This window comes from Triticum dicoccoides, chromosome 2A (genome assembly GCF_002162155.2).
Source record: "Triticum dicoccoides isolate Atlit2015 ecotype Zavitan chromosome 2A, WEW_v2.0, whole genome shotgun sequence".
In the NCBI taxonomy this organism is placed as follows: Eukaryota; Viridiplantae; Streptophyta; class Magnoliopsida; order Poales; family Poaceae; genus Triticum; species Triticum dicoccoides.
In genome coordinates, this window is record NC_041382.1 from 67,158,581 (window position 1) to 67,174,483 (window position 15,903).

A 15,903-nucleotide genomic window follows, 5' to 3' on the forward strand; every position below is an offset into this window, starting at 1 on the left:
CAATAGCAAGCACGAAGCAGCAGCGGCAACAGAGCACCGGCGGACGGGCCACGGCCAGCAGCAGTAAAGTTGTAGCACCATCAGCGGTGCTAGAAGGCAGCAGGAGCGATAGTAGCAGCCAGCGATGTGGCAGCAGGTAAGAGGAGCAGCAGCAAAACAAAAGAAAAATAAACAGCACAGACGCAGGGAGCAGCGGCGACTCGGGAGAGGCCACACGCACGCGGAGGCGCGGCCGCGAGCAGCGCTGGCGCAGGGCAGGCAGCGGTCGCGTGCCTGGGTGCGGCTAGGAAGCGGCGCGCGCGGCCAGATGCCGTCGGACACGAACATGGGCGCGGCTGAGGATGGCTACGACACGAAACTTCGAGCACGATGGGAAGAACAGCCTACGACACCTAATCGAAGGGAAAAATAGGGGGAGATGGAGGGAGAGTTCACCGTAAGGCCGGAGGTGTAGACGGCAAGGCCGGGGGTGGTCGGAGCAGTGCGGATCGATAGCGAGATGGCGGCGGCCGGATGAAGAAGACAATGATGGCGTTGGCGACGCAGCGCCTTGGCTCGGTCTGGGGTCCGGAACAGACGAAGCCAGCCGCGACGGACCTCCCGGACATGCTCCCGCATGACGGAGAGGTCGGTGGCCGCGACGATGACAGCGAGGCAATGGTGACCGTGAGTTGTTCGAGCTCGAATTCGAGAAGAAGAGGAGGAGGCCGATGGGGATCCCGGGGCTATGAGTGAGATGGGGATTAGGGTTTCGGTGGGCGACTTTATAGGGCGAGGGAGGCGACGTGGTGGCCATCCGGCCATGGCACCGTAGGATGGCTGCCACGCCATGGCACCTGCCTCCCCTGTACGTGGTGGTGGGGGGAAAGGCTGGGAGTGGGCTGGGCCATGTGCACACTAGAGCCCACTTAAGTAGTACTAGTTTAGGCAGTTTCTCTTTCTCTTTTTACATTTTCTTTTCTGTTTTCATCTTCAGTATCAGCTTTGCATTTTATTTTATTACCAAATGACTTTGTTCACATTGAAACTTGGCACATAATTACTAGGTAATATTTTGCATTATCTCACAAAGTTTGAGGCCACTTTGAATTATTTTGAATTTAGTGTTGAGTGTAACCGGAACAAAAAGGTGATGTTGGTCCATAACAATTGTTGCTAGGGACTAATTTGTAGGTCAAATAATGTTGGTGTCAACATGATAATTAATCAGGGGAATTTATAATAAAATTCAAACATTTTAGTTTTATAGTTTGAAGAAATTATAATTTCACTTGTCTTTGGAATTTGAACTTGACCCTGGCTTTCATCAAGTGGCAAAATGGCTTAGTAAAACATGATGACCTGGCACATTAGGGTGAGGTTGCTATAGCATGATTATCGGGGTCTTACAAATCTCCTCTACTAAAAGAAATCTCGTCCCGAGATTTAAGAGGTGGAGTAAGGGGGAAAGTTCTGGTTATGAAATTCTATCGGATCTTCTCAGTCTTGGTTGCTCTTCTTGAAGAAGTTGATCCATTACGTTGATGTCTTCAATTCACTACAATAAGGCATCATGATGAGGTCGTCATCCTTTCTTCGAATCTCCATCGTACTTACGAAAGAATAAGGGGGGTATTTCGGGAGACCGTGCCTCTTCAAGGTTGACTATCTGGTAGATAACAATGGGAAGGTGGCGCAAAGTAACTCTCGAATTGAAACTTAAGAAGATATCGAGAGCAAAGTAAGAAGGTACCATGAGAAGTTTCGAGCGGACAGGCAATCGTTCGATGCCTGAAAACAGGGCGTGAAAGGGGTTCAGAGCAGCGGGAATAAGTATTGTGTCTGATACCAGAATAGATCACTAGGCAGGTGGCCCGTGAATTACATACGAAGTCAAGTGCGAGGAATAACTTTGACAATAGGGTGTACAGGAGAGTCAGGTTTCGATCCTGTGGAACTGTGGGTTATGGGCCCACCATGTGGGTTAAAAGTAGGAAGGGCGATGACGTCTTGCACGATCATGTAAGCAAGGCATGTCAGAGGATAGCCTATCTGTTATGTTGGCAACAACATTGGTACCAAGGGTGAGGGACAAAGAGAATCATTTTCCTGCTCGTTGAACGAGGCGGACCAATAGGCAAAGTTCTCGTCCATTGGTGGTTACCGGAATGTCATCAACAAAAGTATCAGGGTCTTACTGACAGAGTGGTACAATGAGGTGTTTACATAAGCAGGGAAATATTACTGCTTATATAATATAGATCACAAGAAGGTTTAAACAATCCAATGGAAAAGAAAAGTGATTATCAGGTTTAAACAGAACAATGGAAAAGAAAATGTGTTTAAACACATACTACAGGGGTATATTCTTCCCCAGGGCAAGCAGAGCATGATATCCAAGAAAGGATATAACGTAGAAAACCCTATAGGAAAGGGGAGAGAAACTTCATGACATTACCCATACAACGGTGTTTGGATAAAGAAAACTTAGCATTGCGCTTCCAATGTTTTTATTGAAATTAGAGTGCCACAGACATGCTTTGAGATATTATAAAGCAACACTCTGAGCATACAAAGTTGAGACACTTATTTTGGGACAGAGGGAGTATTAGTGAAACACCATGCATGATTGTTGACGTGGCATGGTTGCATGAATAAATTAGTGCACAAATAGTAACTTATGACTACATGCATGATTTGATGATGTGGCGTAGTTGCATGAAGAGCAAAAATAGGTAGTGGGTTGCAACTATTTTAGAATAGAGGATTTAGTTAGCTTCTTTTATTTTCTTCTCTTTAGCTAATGTACATATAATTTTATTTGAAATCTATAAAATTTATTGTAGGAAGAAATTCCTATAGCTTCGGGTCAAAAAAAAGGTTAGGCCCCGTTTGGTGCAATTCCTATTTCCTGCCAACAAGCGTAAAAATAGTTGCCTTTAACGCCCAGAGGGAGGCGAATTGGTTTGGCCCAGTTAAAGATAAAGGATTTCCCTCGCTTTATATTATAAGGCAACACTCCGAGCATACAATAAACCATACAACAAAGGAAAATAAAAGAGCAAGAACGGTAAAGATACAAGACACCGAAAGAACCACTAATCCAATGCAACAAGCGCAAGCCTGAGCTGCTGAGCATCAAGGTCCTTGGTGAACATGGTCTTGCACACGACACGACAAAGATAGTGTAGTTACCCGCAGCCAGAGGAGGCCACGCTCTGTCAACTCCGCCGAGGCCCATAGTTGATCAACGAGCCGTCTCTACCTCCGAAGAAGGCCCTGATACGTCTCCAATGTATCTATAATTTTTTATTGTTCCATGCTATTATATTATCTATTTTGTATGTTTAATGGGATTTAATATGCTCTTTTATATTATTTTTGGGACTATCCTATTAACCGGAGGTCCAATGCCAGTTTCTATTTTTTTTGCTTATTTTAGAGTTTTGTAGAAAAGGAATACCAAACATAGTCCAAACGGAATGAAACCTTTGCGATGATCTTTCTTGGACCGAAAGCAATCCAGAAGACTTGGAGTCGAAGTCTGGAACTCCACCAGGAAGCCACGAGGAAGGAGGGCGCGCCCAGGGGGTAGGCGCGCCCCACCCTCGTGGGCCCCTCGTAGCTCCACTGATGTACATCTTTCACCAATATATACTCTTATACCCTAGAAACATCGGAGAGAGCCACGAAACCACTTTTTCACCGCCGCAACCTTTGGTACCCGTGAGATCCCATCTTGGGGCCTTTTCCGGCGATCTACCGGAGGGGGAATCGATCACGGAGGGCTTCTACATCAACACCATTGCTTCTCCGATGAAGCGTGAGTAGTTTACCACAGACTTTCGGGTCCATAGTTATTAGCTAGATGACTTCTTCTCTCTCTTTGATTCTCAATACAAAGTTCTCGTCGATGTTCTTAGAGATCTATTCGATGTAATACTCTTTTGCGGTGTGTTTGTCGAGATCCGATGAATTGTGGATTTATGAACAAGATTATCTATGAATATTATTTGGTTATTCTCTAAATTCTTATATGCATGATTTGATATCTTTGCAAGTCTCTTCGAATTATCGGTTTAGTTTGGCCTACTAGATTGATCTTTCTTGCAATGGGAGAAGTGCTTAGCTTTGGGTTCAATCTTGCGGTGTCCTTTCCCAGTGACAGTAGGGGCATCAAGGCATGCATTGTATTGTTGCCATAGAGGATAAAAAGATGGGGTTTATATCATATTGCTTGAGTTTATCCCTCTACATCATGTCATCTTGCTTAATGCATTACTCCGTTCTTATGAACTTAATACTCTAGATGCATGCTGGATAGAGGTCGATGTGTGGTGTAATAGTAGTAGATGCAGAATTGTTTCGATCTACTTGACACGACCATGATGCCTATATTTATGATCATTGCCTTAGATATCTTCATAACTATGTGCTTTTCTATCAATTGCTCGGCAGTAATTTGTTTACCCACCGTAATACATGCTATCTTGAGAGAAGCCACTAGTGAAACCTATGGCCCCCGGGTCTCTTTCCTATTATATTACATCTCTTTTATTTACATCGCATCTCGTTTACTATTTTGCAATCTTTACTCCAATCTATACAACAATAATACCAAAAATATTTACTTTACTATCTCTATTAAATATCACTTTTGCGAGTGACCGTGAAGGGATTGCCAACCCCTTTATCGCGTTGGTTGCAAGGTTCTTGATTGTTTGTGCAGGTACTAGGTGACTTGTGCATTGTCTCCTACTGGATTGATACCTTGGTTCTCAAAACTGAGGGAAATACTTAAGCTACTTTGCTGCATCATCCTCAGTTTTAAGAAGACATGATTGCTTTGTTAGTATGCTTGAAGTATTATTGTTTTTATGTCAATATTAAACTTTTGTCTTGAATCTTTCGGATCTGAACATTCATTCCACAATAAAAAAATTACATTGATAATTATGTTAGGTAGCATTCCACATCAAAAATTCTATTTTTATCACTTACCTACTCGAGGACGAGCAAGAATTAAGCTTGGGGATGCTTGATACGTCTCCAACGTATCTATAATTTTTTATTGTTCCATGCTATTATATTATCTGTTTTGGATGTTTAATGGGCTTTAATATGCTCTTTTATATTATTTTTGGGACTAACCTATTAACCAGAGGCCCAGTGCCAGTTTATGTTTTTTTTGTCTATTTTAGAGTTTTGCAGAAAAGGAATACCAAACGGAGTCCAAACGGAATGAAACCTTTACGATGATCTTTCTTGGACCGAAAGCAATTCAGAAGAGTTGGAGTCGAAGTCTGGAACTCCACGAGGCAGGAGGGCGCGCCCCCCACCCTCGCGGGCCCCTCGTAGCTCCACTAACGTACTTCTTTCGCCTATATATACTCTTATACCCTAGAAACATCGGGGAGAGCCACGAAACCACTTTCCACCGCCGCAACCTTCTCTACCCGTGAGATCCCATCTTGGGGTTTTTTGGCGATCTGCGGAGGGGGAATCGATCACGGAGGGCTTCTACATCAACACCATTGCTTCTCCGATGAAGCGTGAGTAGTTTACCACAGACCTTCGGGTCCATAGTTATTAGCTAGATGGCTTCTTCTCTCTCTTCGATTCTCAATACAAAGTTATCCTCGATGTTCTTGGAGATCTATTCGATGTAATACTCTTTTGCGGTGTGTTTGTCGAGATCCGATGAATTGTGGATTTATGAACAAGATTATCTATGAATATTATTTGGTTCTTCTCTAAATTCTTATATGCATGATTTGATATCTTTGCAAGTCTTTTCGAATTATCGTTTTAGTTTGGCCTACTAGATTGATCTTTCTTGCAATGGGAGAAGTGCTTAGCTCTGGGTTCAATCTTGCGGTGTCCTTTTCCAGTGACAGTAGGGGCAGCAAGGCATGCATTGTATTGTTGCCATAGAGGATAAAAAGATGGGGTTTATATCATATTGCTTGAGTTTATCCCTCTACATCATGTCATCTTGCTTAATGCATTACTCCGTTCTTATGAACTTAATACTCTAGATGCATGCTGGATAGCGGTCGATGTGTGGAGTAATAGTAGTAGATGCAGAATCATTTCGATCTACTTGACACAGACGTGATGCCTATATTCATGATCATTGCCTTAGATATCTTCATAACTATGTGCTTTTCTATCAATTGCTCGACAATAATTTGTTCACCCACCGTAATACATGCTATCTCGAGAGAAGCTTATGTCTACTACACAACCTTCTTCTTGTAGACATTGTTGGGCCTCCAAGTGCAGAGGTTTGTAGGACAGTAGAGAATTTCCCTCAAGTGGATGACCTAAGGTTTATCAATCCGTAGGAGGCGTAGGATGAAGATGGTCTCTCTCAAGCAACCCTGCAACCAAATAACAAAGAATCTCTTGTGTCCCCAACACACCCAATACAATGGTAAATTGTATAGGTGCACTAGTTCGGCGAAGAGATGGTGATACAAGTGGTATATGGATGGTAGATAAAGGTTTTTGTAATCTGAAAATATAAAAACAGCAAGGTAACTAATGATAAAAGTGAGCACAAACGGTATTGCAATGCGTTGAAACAAGGCCTAGGGTTCATACTTTCACTAGTGCAAGTTCCGTCAACAATAATAACATAATTGGATTATATAACTATCATTCAACATGCAACAAGGAGTCACTCCAAAGTCACTAATAGCAGAGAACAAACGAAGAGATTATGGTAGGGTACGAAACCACCTCAAAGTTATTCTTTCGGTTCAATCTATTCAAGAGTTCGTACTAGAATAACACCTTAAGAGACAAATCAACCAAAACCCTAATGTCACCTAGATACTCCAATGTCACCTCAAGTATCCGTGGGTATGATTATACGATATGCATGACACAATCTTAGATTCATCTATTCAAACCAACAAAAAGAACTTCAAAGAGTGCCCCAAAGTTTCTACCGGAGAGTCAAGACGAAAACGTGTGCCAACTCCTATGCATAGGTTCATGGGCGGAACCTGCAAGTTGATCACCAAAACATACATCAAGTGGATCAATAGAATACCCCATTGTCACCATGGGTATCCCACGCAAGACATACATCAAGTGTTCTCAAATCCTTAAAGACTCAATCCGATAAGATAACTTCAAAGGGAAAACTCAATCCATTACAAGAGAGTAGAGGGGGAGAAACATCATAACATCCAACTATAATAGCAAAGCTCGCGATACATCAATATCGTACCACCTCAAGAACACAAGAGAGAGAGAGAGATCAAACACATAGCTACTCATACATAGCCTCAGTCCCGAGGGAGAACTACTCCCTCCTCATCATGGAGAGCACCGGGATGATGAAGATAGCCACCGGAGAGGGATTGCCCCCTCCGGTAGGGTGCCGAAACAGGTCTAGATTGGTTTTCGGTGGCTACGGAGGCTTCTGGCGATGGAACTCCCGATCTATTGTGCTCCTCGATGTTTTTAGGGTATATGGGTATATATGGGAGGAAGAAGTACGTGGTGGATCTCCAGGCTGTCCACGAGGCAGGGGGCGCGCCTAGGGGGGGTGGGCGCGCCCCCACCCTCATGGGCAGCCCGGGACTCTCCTGGTCCATCTCCGATACTCCGTGGGCTTCTTCTGGTCCAAAAATAAGTTCCGTGAAGTTTTAGGTCAATTGGACTCCAGTTGATTTTCCTTTTCTGTGATACTCTAAAACAAGGAACAAACAAAAACTGGCACTGTGCTCTGGGTTAATAGGTCAGTCCCAAAAATAATATAAAAGTGTATAATAAAGCCCATAAACATCCAAAACAGATAGTATAATAGCATGGAACAATCAAAAATTATAGATACGTTGGAGACGTATCAACATCCCCAAGCTTAATTCCTGCTCGTCCTCGACCGCCACTCATAAGGAAGACAATCGATAAAATCATGCTCCGACTTCGTCACATAACGGTTCACCATACATGCATGCTACAGGAATCACAAACTTCAACACAAGTATTTCTCAAATTCACAACTACTCAACTAGCATGACTTTAATATCACTATCTCCATATCTCAAAACAATCATCAAGTATCAAACTTCTCATAGTATTCAATGCACTTTATATGGAAGTTTTTATTATATCCCTCTTGGATGCCCATCATATTAGGGCTAAATTCATAACCAAAGCAAGTTACCATGCTGTTTAGGACTCTCAAAATAATATAAGTGACGCATGAGAGTTCATCTATTTCTTCAAAATAAAACCAGCACAGTGCTCTAAAAGATATAAGTGAAGCACTAGAGCAAATGACAAACTACTCCGAAAGATATATGTGAAGATCAATGAGTAGTCGAATAATTATGCAACGATGTGAAGACTCTCTAACATTTAATAATTTCATATCTTGGTATTTTATTCAAACAGCAAGCAAAACGAAAATAAAATAAAATGACGCTCCAAGCAAAACACATATCATGTGGTAGATAAAAATATAGCTCCAACTAAAGTTACCGATGAACGAAGACGAAACAGGGGATGCCTTCCGGGGCATCCCCAAGCTTAGGCTTTTGGTTGTCCTTGAATATTACCTTGGGGTGCCTTGTACATCCCCAATCTTAGGCTCTTGCCACTCCTTATTCCATAGTCCATCAAATCATTGCCCAAAACTTGAAAACTTCACAACACAAAACTTAACAGAAAACTCGCAAGCTCCGTTAGCAAAACAAAACAAAACACCACTTCAAGGTACTGTAATTAACTCATTATTTATTTATATTGGTGTCAAACCTACTGTATTCTAACTTCTCTATGGTTTATAAACTATTTTACTAGCCATAGATTCATCAAAATAAGCAAACAACACACGAAAAGCAGAATCTGTCAAAAACAGAACAGTCTGTAGTAATATGTGACTAACGCAAACTTCTGGAACCCCAAAAATTCTAAAATAAATTTCTGGACGTGAGGAATTTATCTATTAATCATCTTCAAAAAGAATTAACTAAATATCATTTTCCAAATAAAAATGGCAGCAATTCTCGTGAGCGCTAAAGTTTCTGTTTTTTACAGCATGATCGCAAAGACTTTCCCCAAGTCTTCCCAAAGGTTCTACTTGACACAAACACTAATTAAAAGCATAAGACTACATCTAAACAGAGGCTAGATGAATTATTTATTACTAAACAGGAGCAAAAAGCAAGGTTCAAAAATAAAATTGGGTTGCCTCCCAACAAGAGCTATCGTTTAACGCCCCTAGCTAGGCATGATGATTTCAATGATGCTTACATAAAAGATAAGAATTGAAACATAAAGAGAGAATCATAAAGAATATGACTAGCACATTTAAGTCTAACCCACTTCCTATGCATAAGGATTTTATGAGGAAACAATTTATGGTAACAATAATCAACTAGCATAGGAAGGCAAAACAAATATAACTTCAAAACTTTAAGCACATAGAGAGGAAACTTGATATTATTGCAATTCCTACAAGCATATATTCCTCCCTCATAATAATTTTCAGTAGCATCATGAATGAATTCAACAATATAACCATCACCTAAAGCATTCTTTTCATGATCTTCATGCATAGAAATTTTATTACTCTCCACACAAGCAAAATTCTTCTCATGAATAATAGTGGGAGCAAACTCAACAAAATAATTATCATGCGAGGCATAATCCAATTGAAAACTAAAATCATGATGAAAAGTTTCATGGATATTATTATTCTTTATATCATACAATTCATCACAATAATCATCATAGATAGCAAATTTGTTCTCATAATCAATTGGAACCTCTTCCGAAATAGTGGATTCATCACAAAATAAAGTCATAACCTCTCCAAATCCACTTTCATCAATATAATCATCATAAATAGGAGGCATGCTTTCATCATAATAAATTTGCTCATCAAAACTTGGGGGGCAAAAAATATCATCTTCATCAAACATAGCTTCACCAAGCTTGTGGCTTTGCATATTATTAGCATCATGGATATTCAAGGAATTCATACTAACAACATTGCAATCATGCTCATCATTCAAATATTTAGTGCCAAACATTCTAATGCATTCTTCTTCTAGCACTTGAGCACAATTATCGGAATCCTTATTCTCACGATAGACATTAAAAAGATGAAGCATATGAGGCATCCTTAATTCCATTTTTTGTAGTTTTCTTTTATAAACTAAACTAGTGCTAAAACAAGAAACAAAAAGATTTGATTGCAAGATCTAAAGATATACCTTCAAGCGCTAACCTCCCCGGCAACGGCGCTAGAAAAGAGCTTGATGTCTACTACACAACCTTCTTCTTGTAGATGTTGTTGGGCCTCCAAGTGCAGAGGTTTGTAGGACAGTAGAAAATTTCCCTCAACTTGATGACCTAAGGTTTATCAATCCTTAGGAGGCGTAGGATGAAGATGGTCTCTCTCAAGCAACCCTGCAACCAAATAACAAAGATTCTCTTGTGTCCCCAACACACCCAATACAATGGTAAATTGTATAGGTGCACTAGTTCGGCGAAGAGATGGTGATGCAAGTGGTATATGGATGGTAGATAAAGGTTTTTGTAATCTGAAAATATAAAAATAGCAAGGTAACTAATTATAAAAGTGAGCACAAACGGTATTGCAATGCGTTGAAACAAGGCCTAGGGTTCATACTTTCACTAGTGCAAGTTCCCTCAACAATAATAACATAATTGGATCATATAACTATCCCTCAACATGCAACAAAGAGTCACTCCAAAGTCAGTAATAGCGGAGAACAAACGAAGAGATTGTGGTAGGGTATGAAACCACCTCAAAGTTATTCTTTCGGATCAATCTATTCAAGAGTTTGTACAAGAATAACACCTTAAGACACAAATCAACCAAAGCCCTAATGTCACCTAGATACTCCAATGTCACCTCAAGTATCCGTGGGTATGATTATACGATATGCATCACACAATCTCAGATTCATCTATTCAAACCAACACAAAGAACTTCAAAGAGTGCCCCAAAGTTTCTACCGGAGAGTCAAGACGAAAACGTGTGCCAACCCCTATGCATAGGTTCATGGGCGGAACCCGCAAGTTGATCACCAAAACATACATCAAGTGGATCAATAGAATACCCCATTGTCACCACGGGTATCCCACGCAAGACATACATCAAGTGTTCTCGAATCCTTAAAGAATCAATTTGATAAGATAACTTCAAAGGGAAAACTCAATCCATTACAAGAGTAGAGGGGGAGAAGCATCATAACATCCAACTATAATAGCAAAGCTCACGATACATCAAGATCGTACCACCTCAAGAACACGTGAGAGAAAGAGAGAGATCAAACACATAGCTACTGGTACATACCCTCAGTCCCGAGGGAGAACTACTCCCTCCTCGTCATGGAGAGCGTCGAGATGATGAAAATGGCCACCAGAGAGGGATTGCCCCCTCCGACAGGGTGCTGGAACGGGTCTATATTGGTTTTCGGTGGCTACGGAGGCTTTTGGCGACGGAACTCCCGATCTATGGAGGAAGAAGTACGTCGGTGGATCTCCGGGCTGTCCACGAGGCAGGAGGGCGCGCCCAGTGGGGGTGGGCGCGCCTCCCACCCTCGTGGGCAGCCCGGGAATCTCCTGGTCCATCTCCGATACTCCGTGGGCTTATTTTGGTCCAAAAATAAGTTCCGTGAAGTTTCAGGTCAATTGGACTCCGTTTGATTTTCCTTTTCTGCGATACTCTAAAACAAGGAAAAAACAGATACTGGCACTGGGGTCTGGGTTAATAGGTTAGTCCCAAAAATAATATAAAAGTGTATAATAAAGCCCATAAACATCCAAAACAGATAATATAATAGCATGGAACAATAAAAAATTATAGATAAGTTGGAGACGTATCAGAAGCCACTAGTGAAACCTATGGCCCTCGGGTCTCTTCCTATTATATTACATCTCTTTTATTTACATCGCATCTCGTTTACTATTTTGCAATCTTTACTTTCCAATCTATACAACAAAAATAGCAAAAATTTACTTTACTATCTCTATTAGATCTCACTTTTGTGAGTGACCGTGAAGGGATTGACATCCCCTTTATCGCGTTGGTTGCAATGTTCTTGATTATTTGTGCAGGCACTAGGTGACTTGTGCATTGTCTCCTACTGGATTGATACCTTGGTTCTCAAAACTGAGGGAAATACTTACGCTACTTTGCTGCATCACCCTTTTCTCTTAAATGGAAAACCAAGGCATGCTCAAGAGGTAGTAGCCTCCTACCCTCTCGCCCCGGGCCATAGGGCGCCACATCGTCTGCAGGTAAAGCCTCTCATCCCCAAGCGGAAGGCCGTAACTAACCGGACGCCGAGGAGAAGACTACCTGCATGGCCACCTCCCCTCGCAGTGCCACACCCCATACATCGCCACCGCCGCTGCCGGATCACCTTTACTTCAGCCGAACAGGAACATCACTGAAGCAGAGAGCCCACCTCTAGCACCGAAGCCTCGACTACTCCTCCTCCGACCAAAGGTGGTGCCTTCAAGAAGAACAATGATGTCAGCGCGTCATCACCACCCAACTGGAGAGTTTGGGGTTTCGCCCTGGTCGCGGAGGTAGAGGGTGAGGGAAGGACCTCGATGCTGCCACCAGAGGAGAACGGAGCCGTAGCGCCGCGGCATGGTGGTTGCAGCAGCCAGCCAAGGGTTGCCCCCGCTCCATGCACACCCAAACCTCCATCCCCAACTAGCTACCAGAGCCAGGCACACAGATGCCGACAGCGCAAACTGGCGGGGCAGGAAGAGGCGCAAAGGAGGAGGCCACCGCTCCAGATCCGCTCAAGGAGCCAACGAGAAGACCCTAGGAGCCAACTCCATCTCCGCCGTCGGCCCGCCACCCACGCGGCCAGTGAAGGAAATATGCCCTAGAGGCAATAATAAAGTTATTATTTATTTCCTTATATCATGATAAATGTTTATTATTCATGCTAGAATTGTATTAACCAGAAACGTAATACTTGTGTGAATACATAGACAAACAAAGTGTCATTAGTATGCCTCTACTTGACTAGCTCGTTAATCGAAGATGGTTATGTTTCCTAACCATAGACATGAGTTGTCATTTGATTAACGGGATCACATCATTAGGAGAATGATGTGATTGACATGACCCATTCCATTAGCTTAGCACCCGATCATTTAGTATGTTGCTATTGCTTTCTTCATGACTTATACATGTTCCTATGACTATGAGATTATGCAACTCCCGTTTACCGGAGGAACACTTTGTGTGCTACCAAACGTCACAACGTAACTGGGTGATTATAAAGGTGCTCTACAGGTGTCTCCAAAGGTACATGTTGGGTTGGCGTATTTCGAGTTTAGGATTTGTCGCTCCGATTGTCGGAGAGGTATCTGTGGGCCCTCTCGGTAATACACATCACTTAAGCCTTGCAAGCAATGCAACTAATAAGTTAGTTGCAATATGATGTATTATGGAACGAGTAAAGAGACTTGCCGGTAACGAGATTGAACTAGGTATTGAGATACCGATGATCGAATCTCGGGCAAGTAACATACCGATGACAAAGGGAACAACGTATGTTGTTATGCGGTCTGACCGATAAAGATCTTCGTAGAATATGTAGGAGCCAATATGAGCATCCAGGTTCCGCTATTTGTTATTGACCGGAGACGTGTCTCGGTCATGTCTACATTGTTCTCAAACCCGTAGGGTCCGCACGCTTAACGTTACGATGATAGTTTCATTATGAGTTTATATATTTTGATGTACCGAAGGTTGTTCGGAGTCCCGGAGTGATCACGGACTTGACGAGGAGTCTCGAAATGGTCGAGACATAAAGATCGATATATTGGACGACTATATTTGGACATCAGAAAGGTTTCGGGTAAGATTGAGACAATACCGGATCACCGGGAGGTTATCGGAACCCCCCGGGAGGTATATGGGCCTTAGTGGAAAGGAGGGGAAAGGAGCAAGGGAGGGGGCGCCCGCCCAAGCCCAATCCGAATTGGGAGGGGGCCGGCCCCCCTTTCCTTCCTCCCTCCTTCCTCTTCCTTCCCTCTCCTACTCCTAATAGGAAAAAGGGGAGTCCTACTCCCGGTGGGAGTTGGACTCCCCCCCTTGGGTGCGCCACCCTCCTTGGCCGGCCCCCTCCTCCACTCCTTTATATACGGGGGCAGGGGGCACCCCAGACACACAACAATTGATCATTGATCTCTTAGCCGTGTGCGGTGCCCCCCTCCACCATAATCCTCGATAATATTGTAGCGGTGCTTAGGCGAAGCCCTGCGATGGTAGAACATCAAGATCGTCACCATGCCGTCGTGCTGACGGAACTCATCCCTGACACTTTGCTGGATCGGAGTCCGGGGATCGTCATCGAGCTGAACGTGTGCAAAAACTCGGAGGTGCCGTAGTTTCGGTGCTTGATCAGTCGGGCCGTGAAGACGCACGACTACATCAACCGCGTTGTTATAACGCTTCCGCTTCCGGTCTACGAGGGTACGTAGACAACACTCTCCCCTCTCGTTGCTGTGCATCACCATGATCTTGTGTGTGCGTAGGAATTTTTTTGAAATTACTACGTTCCCCAACAGTGGCATCCGAGCTTAGGTTTTATGTGTTGATGTTATATGCACGAGTAGAACACAAGTGAGTTGTGGGCGATATAAGTCATACTGCTTACCACCATGTCATACTTTGGTTCGGCGGTATTGTTGGATGAAGCGGCCCGGACCGACATTACGCGTACGCTTACGCGAGACTGGTTCTATCGACGTGCTTTGCACACAGGTGGCTGACGGGTGTCAGTTTCTCCAACTTTAGTTGAACCGAGTGTGGCTACGCCCGGTCCTTGCGAAGGTCAAAACAGCACCAACTTGACAAACTATCGTTGTGGTTTTTGATGCGTAGGTAAGATTGGTTCTTGCTAAGCCCGTAGAAGCCACGTAAAACTTGCAACAAACAAAGTAGAGGACGTCTAACTTGTTTTTGCAGGGCATGTTGTGATGTGATATGGTCAAGGCATGATGCTAAATTTTATTGTATGAGATGATCATGTTTTGTAACCAAGTTATCGACAACTGGCAGAAGCCATATGGTTGTCGCTTTATTGTATGCAATGCAATCGCCCTGTAATGCTTTACTTTATCACTAAGCGATAGCGATAGTCGTAGAAGCATAAGATTGGCGAGACGACAACGATGCTACGATGGAGATCAAGGTGTCGCGCCAGTGACGATGGTGATGTAACACCCCGGATATGATTTTCCCAAATATGTAATCCAACTCTTGTCGTTTCCGACGTTAAGTTATTTTATTTTCTCGGGTTCGGGTTTTTGTCTTCGTGTGTTGTTGTCGTTGTCATGCATCTCATATCATAACATCATGTGCATTGCATTTGCATACGTGTTCATCTCATGCATTCGAGCATTTTCCCCGTTGTCCGTTTTGCATTCCGACGCTTCGTTCTCCTCCGGTAGGCATTTCTACCTTTCTTTCGTGTGTGCGGATTAAATATTTTCGGATTGGACTGAGACTTGCCAAGCGGCCTTGGTTTACTACTGGTAGACCGCCTGTCAAGTTTTGTACCATTTGGACTTCGTTTGATACTCCAACGGTTAACCGAGGGACCGAAAAGGCCTCGTGTGTGTTGCAGCCCAACACCCCTCCATTTTGGCCCAAAACCCACCAAAACCCTCTCCATCATCTAGAGCGTTCGATCAAGATCGCGTGGCCGAAAACCGCACCTCATTTGGACTCTCCTAGCTCCCTCTATGCCTATATATAGACCCCCTCCAAAATCTGGATCTCCTTCTTCCCCGAAACCCTAAAATCATCCCTCTCCGCACCGGACGTGTCCGTCCGCCGCAGGACACGCCGCGCCGCCGCCCACGGCCACTGGTAGAGCACCACGTGGCGCCGCCAGC